Below are 19420 nucleotides of genomic sequence, written 5' to 3'. Positions count from 1 at the left end.
AAAGAAGAATATTGACCATGATGTTTCTTCAAGAGTTCAGTGAGCAACCAAAGCAAAACAAGACAACAACAAAACACAAACCCAAGACTTTTAACATTTTTTATTCTGAAATGATTTTAGATTTACAAAAGGGTTGCAAAGATAGTACAGAGTTCTAGCATATTCTTTACCTAGCTTCTTCTAATACTAACATCTTATATAGCCATGGTACATTTATCAAAACTCACCTTGGGAGAAAACTATTAACCAAATGACAGATTTTATTTGGATTTCTCTAGCAGACTCTGAGATTTTTAACCCTGCCTCTTAATCTCAGTGGTCACCTTCCAACTCAAGTCCTCCCTCACTGCGCTTGCCTTGTAATCCCAAGAGGACCTCAGTACTTCCGTTCCTTCTCTTTCCTGACTGCACACACTGGAAATTCAACCCTAAGTCAGTGCCCTAGACTCCTCCTCTGATCTTGCTTCACCATCCTGGAGCAATCTCAAAACTGAACATGGGTACCATCAAATAGGACCTTCAGGTCCAGCCAGCCCCTCAGCCTGATGTGCTCTTCAAAGTCTCTACCCGTGCTAGATGAGCTTCTTCTGCCATTCTCCTCAGCAATTCTGAAGAGCTCTCTGTCTCCCCCCAAACACCCTACTCACTCCTCACCCCTCAACTTTAAAGATACAGATTTTCATAGAGAAAAACATAAGAGCATCACATTAGGTGAGATTGTCTTTATCCGTTTAACCTTTATCTAAAATCTCTTCACAACCATAGCCATCTTAACCACCGTTCTTACAGTACTTAATGATGAGGTCTCCATCTTTTCATTCACAATACCTGTGGCTCCCCATGCCAGTAACTCTTTTCCTCCACCCTCCTTAACAAACCTGACTGTATCAGTCCCCCTCTTTGTGTTCCATACAGGTTGAGCATCCCTAATCTGAAAATCCAAAATCAAAAATACGCAGAATCGAAAACTTTTTGAGTACTGACATGTGCCACAAGTGGAAAATTCCACACATAAGTACTTAATACAAACCTTATTTCATAAACAGAATTATTTAAACTATTGTATAAAATTACCTTCAGGTTTTGTGCATAAGGTGTATATGTAACATAAGTAAATTTCTTGTTTAGACTTGGTCTAAACTCTAACTGGTATATCTCCAGGATATCTCATTATGTATTTGCAAATATTCCAAAATCTGAGAAAAAATACGAAATCTGAAACACTTCTGGTCCCAAGTATTTAGAATGAGAGATACTCAGGCTGTAACTGAACTCCTTCTCTAATTATAGATTCCCCTTAGTCAAGTCTGAAACTTGCTTAATTCTTTCCAATTTCAAAAACAAAAATAAAACAGGACTTTTTTTTTTTTTTTTTTTTACCTTTCGTACCCCTTTATCTACAAATCATTCTCCTCTTCTCTCACAAGCTTCTTAAATATTAGTGTACATTTTCCCGCATTTTAATTTCACATTAGCCCAAGTTTGAGAAGTTTTTCCCCCTAGACTTTTATTTGGCCATTTTTTCTTGTTATGTTTTTAGCAGATAGGAAAAGAATATGAAGAGTAAAGAAATGACTTTAATCTACCTTCTCCGATGTAAAAAAAAAAAAAGTATGAATACCTGATTTAAAATATCCTTAAGTTCTATTCAAATGTTTTAACAATCAAAGTTTGTAAAATAGACACAATCCTTTCTTTCTTTCCTTTTTTTTTTTTTTTTTTTTTGAGACAGAGTCTTGCTCTGTCACCCGGGCTGGAGTGCAGTGGCGCACTCTCGCCTCACTGCAAGCTCTGCCTCCTGGGTTCACGTCATTCTCCTTCCTCGGCCTCCCGAGTAGCTGGGACCACAGGTGCACACCACCACACCCAGCTAATTTTTTTTGTATTTTTTAGTAGAGACGGGGTTTCACCATAGTAGCCAGGATGGTCTCGAGCTCCTGGCCTCATGCTCTGCCTGCCTCAGCCTCCCAAAGTGCTGGGATTACAGGGGTGAGCCACCATGCCTGGCCGACACAATTCTTTCAAACTCTACTGTCTGTATCAATATCAGAGTGTAATACTAGAGTGTATCGGTTTCCTAGGGCTGCCCTAACAAATCACCACAAACTTGGCGGTCTAAAACAACTGAAATGTATTATTTCACAGCCCAGCTGTGCAGAAGTCCAAAATCAAGGTGTCTGCAGGGCGGCATTCATACTGGGTACTCGAGGGTCAAATCTATTCCTCGCCTTTTTCAACTTCTGCCTGCTGTGAGCATTCATCGTGGTGGCATCACCTCAGTTTCTTGCTTCTACCTTCACAGGTCATTCCCTTCCATGGCTTCTCCTGTTCTGTTTTTTTTTTTTTTTTTGAGACGGAGCCTGGCTCTGTCACCCAGAGAAATCAATGCCTGGCTTCAAAGTTTCAAAGGACAAGCTGACTCTGTTGTTAGGAGCTAAGGCAGCTGGTGACTTTAAGTTGAAGCCAATCATTTATCATTCTGAAAATTTTAAGGCCCTTAAGAACTATGTTAAATCTACCCTGCCTGTGATCTCCAAATAGAACAGTAAAGCCTGGATGACAGCACATCTGATTACAGCAAGGTTTACTGAATATTTTAGGCTCACTATTGAGACCTACTGCTTAGAAAAAAAGATTAAAAATATTACTGCTCAGTGACAGTGCACCTAGTCATCCAAGAGCTCTGATGGAGACTTACAAAGAGATTAATATTGTTTTTATGCCTGTTATCACAGCATCCATTCTGAAGCCCATAGATCAAGAAGTAATTTTGATTACAAGTCTTATTATTTAAGAAATATATTTCAAAGGACTGTAGCTATGGCTGTATTGTGGCTATAGCTGCCACAGATAGTGATTTCTCTGATGGATTTGAGCAAAGTAAATAGAAAGCCTTCTAGAAATAATTCACTATTCTAGATACCATTCAGAACATTTGTGATTCACAAGAGGAGGTGAAAATATCAACATTAACAGGAGTTTGGAAGAAGTTGGTTCCAGCCCTCCTGGGTGACTTTGAGGAATTCAGAACTTCAGTGGAGGAAGTAACTGCAGATGTGGTGGAAATGGTAAGAGAACTAGAATTAGGAGTGGAGCCTGGCTGGACACGGTGGCTCACACCTGTAATCCCAATGCTTTGGGAGGCTGAGGTGGGAGGATTTTTGAGGCCCAGAGTTTGAAACCAGCCCAGGCAACATAGCAAAACCCTGTGTCTACAAAATAATATAAAATAAAAATTAGCCAAGCATGTTGCTGTGCACCTGTAGTCCCAGTTACTTGGAAGGCTGAGGCAGAAGGATTATTTGAGTCCAGGAGTTTGTGATTGCAGTGAGCTATGATCCCACCACAGCGACACTGCTCCAGCTTGGGTGATGAAGGGAGACCCTGCTTCTTTAAAAAAAAAAAAAAAAAAGTGGGGGATGGGGTCTGAAGATGTGACTGAATTGCTGCAATCTCATGATAAAACCTGAACAGAGGAGGAGCTGCTTCCTTTGGATGAGCAAAGAAAGTGCTTTCTTGACATGGAATCTGCTCCTGGTGAAGATGCTAGGAATGTTGTTGAAATAACAACAACTAACTTAGAATATTACATAAAATTAGTTGATAAGGCAATGCCAGAATTTGAGAGGATTAAGTCCAATTTTGAAGGAAGTTCTGCTGTGGGAGAAATGTTATCAAACAGTATTGCATGCTGCAAAGAAATCTTTTGTGAAAGGGAGAGTCCATCAGTGAGGCAGCCTTCACTGTCGTGTTATTTTGAGAAGTTGCCACAGCCACCTCAGCCTTTAGCAGCCACCTCTGCCTTTAGCAACCACCACACGGGTCAATCAGCAGCTGTCAACATCAAGGCAAGACCCTCCACCAGCAAAAAGATTATGGCTCACTGAAGGCTCAGATGATCATTAGCATTTTTTAGCAATGAAGTATTTTTAAGTTAAGGTATATTCATCATTTTGTAGACACGTGCTATTACACACCTAATAGACCACAATATAGTGTAAAATAACTTTTATATGCACTAGGAAATCTAAAAATCATGTGACTCACTTTATCATGATACTCCCCTTATTGTCGTGGTCAGGAACCGAACCGGAAATATCTCCAAGGTGTGCCTGTATAAGCATTAAATGTGAATTGTTTTTCAAACATTATTTGAAATCAAAGGATTAAGAGCTCAAATTGAGAGAAGAAGCTGTGTATTTAGTAGTACTCCATATGCCAAGATTCTAAGCTGTGCTGTATTGATTTCCTATTTTGGCAAACTTTTCCTGTTGATTATGGATATTTGCTATTGTATGGCTCCTCAGCATCCATTTCCTCTACTTTCTCCCATTTGGTAACAGCACAAGGAATTTCTTCTCTTAGTCACTAAATTTTTGTGATCCTGCAACATATATGAAGTAGGCCTTCCTTAGCCAAAGTGATTGGTTCAGGGATGAACACATGACCCAATCTCAGTGAATGAGATTTTTGCCAGGATTTCTGAGAGAGACAGGGAAACTTCGCCTCCAGATTTGAACCTGAGAAGATCTGAGGTTGAAATCAACACAATAAGGAGTAGAACAAAGCCTGCCAACATCATTTGAACCTTTATGATGAGTCACTTTTGAAGCATACACTTTTGTTATATAAGCCCACAAATTCCCTTTTGTTGCTTAAGCAAATTGACATTGGGTTTTCTGTTCCTTGCAATCAAGAGAGTCCTACTTGATACACCAGTCTTTCCAAATACAACAAATGTATATTAAACACTTCAGGTATTTTAAGAATAATTTTGTACAATTAAGTGGTTTTTGGTGTATTCACAGAGTTGTGCACTAATTCTGGTACATTTTCGTCATCACAAAATGAATCCCTATACTCAATAACATTCACTCCCCACTCTGCTCTGTCCCCCAGATCCTGATGACCAGTAATCCACTTTCTGTCTCCATGGACTTGCCTATCCTAGACAATTCGTATAAATAGAATCAACCAATGTGTGGCCTTTTTTGTCTGACTTCTTTCACCTAGCATAATACCTTCAAGTTTCCTCTATGTATCAAGTATCAGTACTTTATTCCTGTTATTGCTGAAAAATATTTTACGGTGTGGATAGAGTACATTTTGTTTATCCATTCTTCAGTTGGTGGACACTGAAGTTATTTCCACTTTTCAGCTATTATGAATAACGCTGTTATGAATATTTGTATACAAGTTTTTGTGTGGACATATGTTTTCATTTCTGTTAGGTATATATATAGAAGAGAAATTTCTAAATCATATGGTAATTCTATGTTTAACCTTTGAAAGAACTGCCAAACACATTTTAAAACTGGCTGTACCATTTTACAATCATGCCAGAAATATATGAGGCTTCTAGTTTTTCTACATCCTCACCAAACATTGGTTATTGTATCTCTTTTTGATCAAATTCACCCTGGAGTATGTGAACTGATGTCTCATCATGGTTGTGACTTGCATTTCCTTAATGAATAAGGATGTTGAATATCTTTACATGTTCATTTTGACCACTTTATATGTCTTTTGGAGAAATGACTATTTAAATCATTTGCCCATTAAAAAACATGGTTATTTATCATTTTGTTTTTGATTTGCAAGAGTTCTTCATACATTCTGAATACAAGTCTATTAGCAGATGTATAATTGGCAAGTATTTTCTCTCAATCATCTGTGAGCTGCCCTTCCACTTTTTTGGTGGTGTTCCTTGAAGTACAAAAGTTTTTAATTTTGATGAAGACCAATTTATCTATTTTTTTTTTCTTGTTTGCTTGTGCTGTTGGTGTCATATCTAAGAAACCATTCAAGGCCCAATCCCGGGTCATAAAGATGTACTCACTTGTTTTCTTCCAAGATTCCAAGAGTTTTAACGTCTTAGCTCTTACATTTATAATTATGGTCTGCTTTGAATATGATACAAGCAAGGGGTTCAAGTTCATTATTTTGCAATTATGGTCTGCTTTGAATATGATACAAGCAAGGGGTTCAAGTTCATTATTTTGCATGTTGATATCTAGTATTCCAGCATTATTTTTTGAAAAGACTATTATTTCCCCATTGAATTGTCTTGGCACTTTTATTGAAGATTAATTGATCATAGATATACAAGTTTATTTCTGGGCTCTCAATTCTATTCCATTGATGCTGATACTACACCGTCTTGATCGGTGTTGCTTTGAGGGAAGTATTAAAACCAGGTCATGCAAGTCCACCAACTTTGTTCTTTTAAAATTATTTCAGCTATTCAAGTTTCCTTACATTTTTATAGGAATTTTAGAATCAGCTTGTCAATTTCTACAAAAAAAAAAAAAAGGCAGATGGCATTTTGATTTGTGTTGAATCTATAGGTCAAGTTGGGGAATACTGCTATTTTAACAATGTTAAATTTTCTGATCCATGAATATGGGTCATGTCCTTCCATTTATTTGGGTGTTTGAAAATTTATTTCAACAGTGTTTTATATTTTTCATTGAACAAGTCTTGTTCATGTTTTGTTAAATGCATTTCTTATTATTTTATCCTTTTTGATGCCATTATAAATATAATTGTTTTCTTAATTTTATTTGTGATTGTTCATTGCTAATGTGCAGAAATCCAATGGATTTTTGTGTACTGACCTTGTATTCTGAAACCTTGCTGAACTCAGTAGTTATCATAGTTTCTTATTATCATAGTTATCATATCAGTAGATATCATATCATACCATATCAGTCTTGTTATAGTTATCATATCAGTAGTTATCATAGTTTCCTTAGGCTTTTTCAATATTCAAGATCATGTGATCTGAAATAGAGATAATTTTACTTTTTCCAATATGAATGCATTATATTTATTTTTCTTGCCTAACTTCTCTGACCAGACCCTCTGCTACAACATCAAATGTAAACGGCGATAATGGGAATCTTCTTTTGGTATCTGATCTCAGGGAAAATATTTCATATTTTACCATTAAATATAATGGTAGCTCTGGAATTTTGTATATGCTTTTTATTTTATTAAGGAAGTTCCCTTTTAGTCTTAACTTGTTATATGTTGTATCGTGAAAGTGTTGAATTTTGCAAAATGCTTTTTATTAGTCTTTTGATGTAATCATGTGGTTTTTGTCCCTCAACCTGTTAATATGATTTATTATACTGATTGATTTTCACATATTAAATCAACCTTGCATTCCCGGGATAAATCCTATTTAGTTATGATGCATAATCCTTTTAATACATTATGTGTTCTTTTTTTTAGCATTTTATTGAGGATTCTTTTTATCTATATTTATAAAGAAAATTGATCTTTACTTTTTGTGATATCTTTGTCTGGATTTGGTATCAGGACAATATTAGCTGTGCATCATGAGTTAGGAAGCATTTCCTCATTCTCTCCACTTTTATTTATTTATTTATTTTGAGTGTGTGAAGGGTTGATGTTAATTTATCTTTACATGTTTGATAGAATTCACCAGTAAAGCCATTAAGTCTGGGATTTTTATGGGAAGTCTCAAAATAATTAATTCTAGCTCTTTCCTTGTTATAGGTCTATTTAGATTTTCTGTTTTCTTTTGAGTCAGTTTTGGTAGTTTGTGTTTTTCTAGAAATGTCCATTTTTTCTAGGTTATCTAGAAATATTTTTGGCATACTACTGATAGTAGTATAATACTATTTATTTCCGTTAGTTTGGAAGTGACTATCTTTCATTACTGATTTTTGTAATTGAGTGATCTCTTGACCCTGCCCCCTCTCTTCTTTCTTTCCCTTTCTCTTTCTTTCTTTCTTTCTTTCTTTCTTTCTTTCTTTCTTTCTTTCTTTCTTTCTTTCTTTCTTTCTTTCTTTCTTTCTTTCCTCTCTCTCCCTCCCTCCCTCCCTCCCTCCTTCTTTCTTTCTTTCTTTCTTTCTTTCTTTCTTTCTTTCTTTCTTTCTTTCTTTCTTTCTTTCTTTCTTTCTGGAAGTTTAGCTAGCTAAAGGTTTGTCATTTTTTAAATATTTTCAAAGAAACGACTTTAAGTTTTGTTTATTTTCTCTATTATTATTTCTATTTTCTATTTAATGGATTTGTTCTCAAATTTCTATTATTTCCTTTCTTCTGCTCATTTTATGTTTCATTTACTCTTCTTTTTCTAGGTTTTCAAGGTAAAAGGTTAGGATGTTGATTTGAGATCTTTCTTCTTTATTGCTTTAGCTACATTCTGTAAATTTTGTTATGTTTCATATCTGTTTTCAGTCAGCTTATTTCCCTTGCATTTTTTCCCTCTGACCCTATATTAGTTTTCTAGGGCTACCACAACAAAATACCACATATTGGGTGGCTTGAACAGCAGAATTTTATTTTCTCACAGTTCTGGAGGCTACAAGCCCAAGGTTAAGGTGCTCTCAAGGTTGATTTCTGGTGAGAGAATGTCTTCCTGGCTTGCAGACATGGTCTTCCCTCTGTATTCATGTGGAGAGAGAGGGAGTTCTGGCGTCTCTCCCTCTTTTATAAATATGCCAGTCCTATCAGATTAAGGTCCCACTTTTATAACCTCAATTAACTTTAATTGTCTCCTGAAAAATTCTTTTTCCAAATACAGTTACTTTGGGTGTTAGAGGTATAACACATACAATTTTGAGAACAGAATTGAGTCCATAAAAGACTTACTGGCTATTTAAAATGTGTTATTTTATTTCCATATATTTGTGACTTCCTGAAATTTCCTTATTTTTCTGAACACTTTTAAATTTACTGAGGCTTGTTTTATGGCCTAATATATGTTTTATCCTGCAGAATGTTCTATATGCACTTGGGAAGAATGTGTATTATGCTGTTGTTAGGTGGAGTGTTTTATAGATGAACTGGTTTATACTATTGTTGAAATATTATATTTTCTTAACTGTCTTCTGCCTAGCTCTTCAATCTATTGTTGAAAGTGGAGTATTGAACTCTACCAATTAACATTGCATTGTCAATTTCTCCCTTCATTTCTGACATATTTTGCTTCATGTATTTTGGGCTTTGTTGTTAGGTGTATATATGCTTATAATTGCTATTTCTTCCTGCTTAGTTAATCTTTATTATTATTATTATAAGATATCTTTCATTGTCTCTAGTAGCAACTTTTGTCTTAAATTCTATTTTCGTAATATGAGTATAGCTACTCCAGTTTTCTTTTGGTCACTGATTGCCTGGTATATCATTTCTACCTGTTTACTCTCAACCTATTTGTGTCTTTGAATTTGAAGTGTGTACCGGTAGGCAGCATATAGTTAGATACTTTTTTAAACATGCATTTTGTCAGCTTCTTTCTTTTTATTGAAGTATTTAGTTTATTTACATTAAATCTAACTACTATTAAGGTAGGGTTTTTATCTGTCAGTTTGCTATTTGTAGTTTGCATTTCTTGTGTCCTTTTGTTTCTTCATTTCTCCATCATTCCCTTTTTTGTGTTAAATAGATATTTTCTAATGTGGGATTTTAATTCCTTTGTTGTTTCTTTTAGTATTTATTTTTGAGTTATTTTCTTGGATGCTCTGTGGGTTAGAATTAACATCTTTGGTTATAAAAATCTAGAACATCATCTTGATTTTAATAGTATACAAACGTGAGTCTCCCGTATAGTTACAATCTCCCCCTTATGCTGTTGTTGTCATAATGACATCTTTGTGAATTTTTTTTTTTTTTTTTTTTTTGAGACAGAGTCTCACTCTGTCGCCCAGGCAGGAGTGCAGTGGTGCAATCTTGGCTCGCTGCCAGCTCTACCTCCCAGGTTCACGCCATTCTCCTGCCTCAGCCTCCAGAGTAGCTGGGACTACAGGCGCCCACCACCACGCCTGGCTAATATTTTGCGTTTTTAGTACAGATGGGGTTTCACCGTGTTAGACAGGATGATCTCAATCTCCTGACCTCGTGATCTGCCCACCTCGGCCTCCCAAGGTGCTGGGATTACAGGCTTGAGCCACCGCGCCCAGCCTATTTTATGTAGTGTTTTAAAGTGAGATACTAGAAAAGGAGTTACAAACAAAACTACATTTGTACACTGTTTTATATTTACCTTATGAAGTTAGAGCACCTTATAAATGCTCTTTATTTCTTTTCCTTGACTTTGGTCACTATCTAATGTTCTTTCAGTCTGAAGGCCTCTAGTATTTCTGCTAGTAATGAATTCACTGTTTTTGTATATCTGGGATTGTTTTAATTGTTCCTTTACTTTTGAAAGATTGTTTTTCTCAGTATTGAAATCTTGGTTCACAGTCCCTTTCTTTCAACATTTTAATGTATCATCTCACCGCCTTCTGGCTCCTGTGGCTTCCGACAAAAAGTCAGGTTTTATCTTATTGAAGGTCCATTGTACATAGTAAGTCACTTTTTTCTTGCTTTTTCAAGATTCTTTGTTTCGGACTTTCAACAGTTTGACTATGATAGGTCTAGTTTTAGATCTCTTTAATTTTATCTTCCTTGAGGTTTGTTGAGAATTCCAGGTATCTAGATTAATTTTTCATTGAATTTGAGAAAACTTTGACCATTACACTCCTTTCTTCCTCTCATCTCCTTCTGACACTCTTATTATGTGTATGTTGATGGTGTCCCTCAGGTCTTTGAGGCTTTGTCAGTTTCAAGTTCACCGATTCTTCCTTCTACCAGATCAAACTTGCTGTTTAGTTTCTTTATTAATTTTTAAATTTCACTGGCTTTTCAACTCCAGAATCTCTATTTAGTTGTCTGTGTGTGCCTGTGTATGTGTGTGTGTATTTAAAAATATTTTCTATCTCTTTATTGGTATTCTCTATTTGGTAAGACACTGTTCTCATACTTTGCATTCGTTTTTTAGAGTGCAAAAAAAAATTCGTTTTTTAGAGTGTTTAGTTCTTTAAACACAGTAGCTGATTTAAACTATATTTCTAGTGGTCACCAATCGCAGCTCCCTCAGACACAAGTTCTATTGAATGCCTTTTCCCTGTATGTGGGTGATGCTTTCCAATTTCTTTGCATGTCTCATAATTTTTGTTGAAAACTGGAAATTTCAAATAGTAGAGTGTGGTAACTTTGGAAATCAGGTTCCCCTCCTGTCTAAATTACGTTATTCTTTCTGTTTTTTTTTTTTTTTTCTTTGCTTAGTGTTTCTCTTGCACTGTTTCTGTAAATTCTGTATCTTTGTTTTATGTGGCTGTTGAAGTTTCTATTGGTTAGTTTCGTGGTCAGTTGGTAATTAGACAAAGTAATGCTTAAATGCCTTTCATCAGCTTTCATTGTGTGTTGGGGGATGGATTTTGTACTTTGGTAGTTTATTACTCTGCTTTAGCCTTCACCTCCTGCTTGTAGAGAGCCACAGTGTCAGCCAGAAATGAGAGATTAGGGCCTTTTCAAGTCTTTTCTTAGCATATGCACAACTCTGCACATGAGTGTGGCATTCAATTCTAGAACTAATCAGACCTTTTCAATGTCTTCTATGGTATCTAATTCCCCAGTATTTCCTTTGAAGCTTTTTTTGTAAACCTCTTTGCCTCATCTTATAACAGCTCTAATGTTAGAAAATTGTCATTGATTTTTTTTTTTTTTTTCAAAAAACACTCTGGGGATAGGGTTGTTAGTCCTGAGTCAGGTAAAGTAAAAATAAGACCTGTTAATGGGGCTTTTCCAGGAAACTGCCAGACAGATCAAATAGTGACAATTTCTAGGTATGGGGCTTTGGGGATAGCTCCAAGCCCATTGTACCCTTTTTTTTTCAGCAGCAGCTGCTAGGCTGCTGGTCTTCATAGACGCTATGGCTGGGAAGCTGTTGGTTTTCAAGACGGCCACAATGCTAGGGAGAGGGGATGAAAACAGGGCAGATTTAAACACCATCAGTTTCACTGTTGATACCAAGATTTAACCATTTTCCTGAATAAATACTCCTTGGGTTGTTGCAAGCCTTTGGTTAATTTCCAGAGTTTAAAAAATTGATTTTCATCCTTTTGAAAGTTGAAAGTGTTCTCTTTCCTTTTATGGAGGAGCATATTTTCAGAGGTCCTTACTCCACCATTCCAGAAGTGTTTTCTAAATTCATCTATTCTTCGTTGCAAAGGATCATGATGGGTGTTGTTATTTTCCAATTTACTTATGTACAGAAGCTGGTAAGTGTAACCCTTTTCAAATCAGTTCCTGCCCCCTTTCAATCTGACTCTGACATAATGACAAACCATCTTCTTTGTTTTCTTCTCCCCGCCATGTTGGGACACTCTATTTTTAACTTAAATGTTCCTGAGAACTGAAGGTCCATCTTGACTTAACTGAATTGAATTATTCCTTCTTAAACCAATAGTCCATGGATGGAGACATGCAATTCCCAGCTAGCATTCTGCACAGTCATTGCTACCATTCTAATACCCAGGTAATGTGACAAGAGTGTCATCTCTGTTTCAAAACTTTGTGCATTAATATGGGTAATAGGAATAAAAAAGAAAACTAAATTTCCATAGCAACTTAATGCTAGGTAGTGGCATCCTGTTGCTTACCAGTCTCTAGCCTCTTGATCAAGTTACACTCTTAGCTTTAGATTGTTTATAGCATATTATAATAATTATAAAAATAAACTCCCATTTGTAGTGAAGAGCAAATAACAAAGAATGTGTGAAAGATTTATAATTAAGTGCTGCAAAAACTTTTATAATTCAGTGTGAAACTGATTAACTACTTTATTTTATGTGCTTGGAAGTGTTAGAGCCCAAGATTATTCAATAATTTGTCCAACACCTAGTAGGAACGAGTGACAAACCAGGAATATTAGAAAGCAACTTATGTGCTTTTTACAGTGAAAACGTGTTCCTCCTTAAATTTTGCTCCCCAGTTACCTAATTTGCCTTATCCCAGTCTTATCCCTGTTGACCATTTTATCCTCCCCCATCTCTTCCCCAAATACTGACATTTTTGTTTGTTTGTTTTTTACAAGTGTGGGTGGTGGAGGCCAGATGCAGATAATCTAGGCAATTTAGTGGCTCTAGATTGCAATATGCCCCAACAGACTCAGGGCAGAGATTACTAGCCCTGTTATCAGTCCCTCGCACGCTGTCTCCCTGGCACTGGCTGCTGTGGTCAAAGGAGGATGTGGAGTGCTTGGGAGAGAAGTTCTACTGGGGAGGGATTCGCCTGCTAGAGCAGGATCTCTGTGTCAAAGGAGCTCCTTCCGGGAATTCAGCCCCATGGAACCACAGGGATGTGCAAACAGGGAAAAAAGAAATCAGTGCATGTCTGATCTGTGTCTGGGCTTGTGGAAAAGGATTGCATTTCCTTTCTTTTTGTCTATTCATAGATTCGCAGACCACTAATTCCTTTAATCAATAGCAAAGATTTGTACCAGGTGTTTCAGAAATGCCAACATTTGCTTGTCAGGTTAATGCCATTTAATCCTCTCTCTAGCCAAGACTGCTCAGGGACTCTAAGCAGAACTTACTTGGGGGCTGGCTGCTCTAGAGCAGTCAGAATTGTGCGACCAGGTATTGAGGAAGGCAGCGACAACTTCTGTTTCACTAGTTCTTACTTATTTGTACAGCACTTCCCAGTTTACAAAGCACGATCACATTTATATTCTAGCAGGTAGGCAGGCAGGGCAGAGGTTACCACATTTCAGACTCTAAGAGAAATTCTGCAAATTAAGATATGCATGGCACTGATTGCAAGACACATCCTGACTTCAGTGACATGACAATGTGATGATATAAATATGTGTGTGTGTGTGTGTACCTTGGAACCAATGAAATTTAGTTGCATGCATATTTAATGGGCAAACAAAACAAACAAAGAAAAGTTCCTCAAGATCCAGCTAAGTGCCAAAACCAAGTTCTTACTTCACTGGTTCCTAGTCGTCTGGTTCCTAGCTCAGTGCAATTCTTAATACAAAATCTGCAGCACAGTACTTAAGAAAACTTAGACAAATCATACACCTACTCTGGTGTTTGCTTCTTTTATTTGTAAAATTAGGATATGAATATTTGGCTTTACTGCCTTAGAGGATTATTCTGATGTTCAAATGAGAAGATGCATGGATCTCTTATTTTTTTATTAATGAAGAATTTACTGAGTGACTCTTATGTGACAAGCACTGTGCCAAGTTTGAACAGTTGAATGGAGTACCATATGACCCCTGCCTTTATGAGATTTCAAATATAGCACTTGGTGATGTGCAGAGGACTATACGATTATGAGGCGTTGTTGTTAATATTGTTATTGTGAGAGATGCTGACAGCAAAACCCTTGAATGGAAGAGCTTAATGGGGCTGACGATGAGGGAGTAGAGGGTGGTGTCCCACCTTTGCCCAAGTTGAACCTCTAAATGGGGTGGCTGGAACTTTCCCAGGCCTAATAGAAACACCTAAGCTTTTAAAATTGGAATTTGATCCCCAATCTACCTCCCTAGTCCTCTCACGCTGTGTGACTGCCTATTCCTCTTCCAGCCCCTTGAACTTGCCATGAGTGTTCTCATCTGTGTGTTTTATTCCCATCTTTTCATCTTCTTGACTCTATTTGGCAAAATCCTGCAGATCCTTAAGCCCCAGGTTTTCTGAATATTCTTCTAATCATCTCAGACCACAGTGATTTTCTTCCCCTCAATTCCTGCAGCATGTTCTTGCAGCCCTAGTCATTTAGCATTTATTATTTTCCACTTTCACTGAACACAATGAGGTACATGCCTTCCCTTCCTACCTGGGGAAAGGGCCCTATTCTACTCATCTCTCCTTCGGGGTCTAATATTCATATATTGATTAATGTATTGTTATTGAGCCTTCCCTCATTTTAAGCTGCTTCACCATCCTCACCCATGAACTATGTCTTGCATAAGTCATGAACTATGTCTTGCATAAGTGAATGTAGCATTTTACAAAATAAAAAGCAAAATTCTATGTGGTAAAACTAAAGGTAGAAGCTGGTGTAGCACCTCATCTGAAAATGCCCTCCACACTGAGAGCTGAGGCCAAGTGACAAATGGACTTCCTGAATGTGTGTGATGGGCCCCGCACCATTCTCCTTTCTGTTGTACGTTTCTAGCATGTGCCCTGTGCTCTGTATCTCCCAAGATGCTTACTTTTCTTCATAGTACTCACCACCACCTAGGGCCACCATAGTCTATGTGAAGGTACCACCTGGGCATTTGCAGTGTGTGGCCTGTGTAGCCATGTGAGGTAATCCATCTTTAGTTGACATATTATGTATATATTGCTTGATGTCTTCATTGTCTGTGTCTCACCACTAGAATCTAGGCTTTGTTGTAAAGATTCTTGTGTTATTGTTATTGTTGCTGCTCACTGTATTCCCAGTGCTTAGAACGAAGCTTGGCACATAGTAGGTATTCATTAGTATTTCTTAAGTGGATGGGTGAGTAGATGGACAGGACCTAAGACTATGTTTCCAGCTCCTCCTCCTCATGTCTATAACATGGCATTGCTCTTTTCTTTACGTATGTTGTCAAAGAATAGAGAGCAGTGTTCTAACAACTGCTTTCATGGATTCATACCATGTCAGAGCTTGTAGGACATTAGTGACCATCTTATGCAAACTTATTTACATGGGCAGAAACTAAGACCATGAGGGGTGCTGTAGTTTTTCCTAGATCACCTCACAAGTTCATAAACTAGTGGGAAAGCTAATCAGAATCCAGATTGTCTGATGTTCATCCTAGTGCTCTTTCAATCTGCATTATTGACGCTGCCCACTTGAGTGACGGAAGATTTATTCCCTCTAAGGTACAGAGCAGACCCATACTTTCCATCAGAGCTTTTTCTTTTTTTTTTTTTAGTCATACAGTTGGCAATTATTTTTTATGGTCCAGAATGGCTTTTAATCTACTCTATTGAACCAAAGCCATACTCAGGCTGTGTTCCTAACATGGACCTACTAGTAATAAACATTGATCCAGATACAAGGAAATTCCGTGGTATCAGGATCCTCTTATCAAGCAATCAGAAGACTGATAAATGATCCTTTCTTGGTGGAGGTATCCAAAAATATTACGAACACCCCAGGCGTTATATAGGTCGATACATACAAAGGAGCCACCAGTCAGCCAGGTAACTGTTCTGACAACCTATCCTAGGGTTAGTAAGTCTAACTCATCATGGAAGAGTAAAGGCCCAGGTGAATTCAAATCCATCTAGTCTTTATTGAGGGCTACTATGTGCCTAACACTAGCTTTCAATTTATTTGTAGAGATGAGATTAAAAGCTATCATTAAGTGCAAAAACCAAACCTTTGAGGCTCAACTGTGTATATGGAAAAGAACATTCAGGAAGGGCTGGATGAGTCAGAGAAGGTTGAAGGTTTCAGAGAAGAGGTAGTAATTCCACATAACCTTGAAGGATAGATAGGGTTCCTAGACATGAGGCACATTCAAAATTTGGGCAAAAATGAACAAAGGCATGGCAGTGGGAATGATCTAGGACCTGGATTCCAGGTCTATTTACTGGACTGGTCAGGTTCTATCAAAAAGAAAAAAAGTGTTTGCAGGAGTGGAATATTTTAAATAGCAGAGGCGTGTTTTGGGGAGTTAGAAGTGAGAAAGAGGAATTCAGACATGATGCTCTAAGGGACAGATGCTCTTGTAAAAAGAGCAAAAAAGTAGCGTGGTGGAAGGAAGGTGCTAAGAAGTTCATATGGGTTGGTTTGAAGGGAAAGGGAAGAGATCATTGCAGGCAGAAAAAGCCATGGAGAAGGCTGAGCTAGGGAGGAAAGTGCTCAATTAAAGATGAAAGCCACGTCTCTGCACTTGAGGCACGCAGCCTCCAGCCTACTCACATATATTCTACATGGCCGAGTACAGTGGCTCATGCCTGTAATCCCAGTACTTTGGGAGGCTGAGGAGGGAGGATTGCTTGAGCTGAGTGGTTTGAGACCAACCTGGGCAACATAGAGAGACTCTGACCTCTACGAAAACTTAAAACATATGAAATAATTAGTTGGGCATGGTGGTATGCCCCTGTAGTCCCAGCTACACAAAATGCTGAGGCAGGAGGGTTACTTGAGCCCAGGACATTGAGGCTGCAGTGAGCTATTAGTGCAACACTGCATCCAGCCTGGGTGACAGAGTGAGAAGCTGACTCTAAAAATTTTTTAAAAATATGTATATATTCCACCTTTGTTAAGCAGATTTAATTATTTAAAATATTAGGGAAATTAGACCTACAGCTTTTCTCAAGGTCCTGCCTTTTTCATTCACGATCCCAAAGGTTGGAGAGTTCTTCCTTTGATTTAACTTTAATTCTTCTCATGGCCATTTACATGTTTCCTTTCTCTGTACCCAGCTGTGAGAGGAAAGTAGATTTCATAAAGTAATCAGAATGGTACTACTGGAAGTGAACTTTGAAACCATTAAATTTCACCTTCATATTTTAAAGATTAGGAAATAGGGAAGAAAGTTAAACAGCTAGTCTGGGACTGGGAGCTCCTACACCATCCCCTGTGTTCCTTCAATCCCTTGGTCAGTAAGAACCTGCCCCAACCTGCTGCTACTCACACTCCCATGACCTCCAAAGAGAAAAGCTTTACCAGTCCTCTCTGGGAGCAGTTCAAATGCAAAATTCCCTGAATGGTTTATCCTGGGGCAAAAGAGCCTTTATCTTTAAAGGGAGGTGTTGATTAGATATACCATTACTGATATACCATTGATGATTTATGACCTCCTATTTGTTTCCAAATCTTTTATTCTCAGTGCACAAGGGCACACGTACCTGAGAATCTGACCTCATATTCCTTTTGGCCTTCGACATGATCCATGAACTGAGTAGATGCCATCCCAGCTCCCTACAGGAGCAGATGCAGGGACAGCCTTTCATGGCCTTGATAGATGCACATCTTTACTCGTGGCTCCAGGCAATCTTTCTTCCACCTCTTCAGCTCCAAAGCTGTCCTTCTTCAGCCTGACTGCCTGGAATGCATGTGTCTGAGCCTTGGATTCTATCCACTTCTCTAATATGTTAACTGCAGGGAAAACCACAAGGAAGTATTTCCCACAGTAAACCCACTTCAAACACACATGCCTAGCTAATGTTCACCAGGATTGGGGTTGGGAGGAATGTACAAACCTGATCAGAACTCACATGCCATGGATTTTTTTTCTGTACTTGTACATAGGACACTGGTTGGGGAGATGACTCTTTTTATCTCAAGACAGTTTGCTGTGATCAAGTTATTTTTTGGTTCACCCAACTTTTTTCCTTCTTTCCATTTTGGCACCCAATGCTCCGTGTTGGTCAGTATGTAATAGGAAGCAGAATGTGCTTGCACATTGGACACTTTAAAACATGCAACCCATTTAGTGTGGAAATTTGTCTTGGAGCAGAGACCAGGCTTTCCCAGGGTCCTGGTGTAGGACATGCCCATTCAAAGCTCCCTAGTCCAGAACTTGACCTGCAGGGTTTATGAGCCTTCCAGGTTACCCGAGGATAAGCCATGCCAGGAAGATAGCTTTCTCCAGCTTTCTTCAAGAGTTCTAAAGATGGAGCTTTCAGGCTGTTCTGCTGTGCTGCTTTAAGAGCTTGGAGAGACAAAATATTCTTACCCCTATGGAGAGAACCTTGGCACTGGATGTTATCATATTGATAAGGAAGCTGAGGCCCCTGAAGAGTAAATGATGTGGCTCCCTCAGCAAGGTGAGGGCCCAGGACAAAGGACTAACTCCTTTTCAAGGCTCCATCCTGCGTGCAGGAATGTGGAACTTAAGGAGCTAACCTACAACCCTGAGTTCATGTCAGAGGGCCCTAGTGGGCCTAGAGGATCCTCAACTACGTCACTCAAGAGCCCTTTGTTCTTGGTTCCCTTTCCTTTGGACTTACTCTGCTTCCTCTCCATAAATATCCATTTTTGTCTTAAGCAAATAAATCTCTCATGATCTCTTTGGCTGAAAAGTCACTTAGGAAGTCACCTACAGTTCATTCCCCCATCTCTCACCAAGGTCACAGTTCATCCAGTGATCATCCTCTTCATGATTCCAACATGTTTGGATCAGAGAATAGTGTTGTTACAGGGAATCCGTTCCGTAAAAGAGTTACATCATCTGACTTTGATTTCAGAAGCACGGGGAGAATAAAGAGACAAGTCACCAGATTAAAATATTGGCACAGGATTTGATTAGACATTTCTCTACAGAAGTTCTACAATGGCCAATATCACAAGAAAAGACACTCAACAGCAGTAGCCATTAGAAAAATGTAAATCAAAAGCCCAAAGAGATACCACTTCAGGCCAGGCGCGGTGGCTCAAGCCTGTAATCCCAGCACTTTGGGAGGCTGAGACGGGCGGATCACGAGGTCAGGAGATCGAGACCATCCTGGCTAACATGGTGAAACCCCGTCTCTACTAAAAAATACAAAAAACTAGCCGGGCGAGGTGGCGGGCGCCTGTAGTCCCAGCCACTCGGGAGGCTGAGGCAGGAGAATGGCGTAAACCCGGGAGGCGGAGCTTGCAGTGAACTGAGATCCGGCCACTTCACTCCAGC

General features: G+C 38.3%; 1 long non-coding RNA gene across 2 annotated transcripts in view; it reads right to left on the bottom strand.

Annotated features, from left to right (window-relative positions):
- Positions 1–17115: 17115 nt before the first annotated feature.
- LOC108536492 (uncharacterized) overlaps positions 17116–19420 on the bottom strand; it is a 28885-nt gene continuing 26580 nt past the window's right edge. For both annotated transcript variants that reach the window (XR_001887528.1, XR_001887529.1), the window contains 3 exons: positions 18874–18983; positions 17655–17904; positions 17116–17228 (listed from right to left, as the gene is read on the bottom strand). This is a non-coding gene — a long non-coding RNA (uncharacterized LOC108536492). The remainder of the gene's footprint in view (positions 17229–17654; positions 17905–18873; positions 18984–19420) is intronic.

The sequence above is a fragment of the Rhinopithecus bieti genome, unplaced genomic scaffold, assembly GCF_001698545.2.
Source record: "Rhinopithecus bieti isolate Rb0 unplaced genomic scaffold, ASM169854v2 scaffold_13342, whole genome shotgun sequence".
Lineage (NCBI taxonomy): Eukaryota > Metazoa > Chordata > Mammalia > Primates > Cercopithecidae > Rhinopithecus > Rhinopithecus bieti.
The sequence above is the reverse complement of the archived record's forward strand: the minus strand, read 5'-3'. Positions and strand labels throughout refer to the sequence as shown.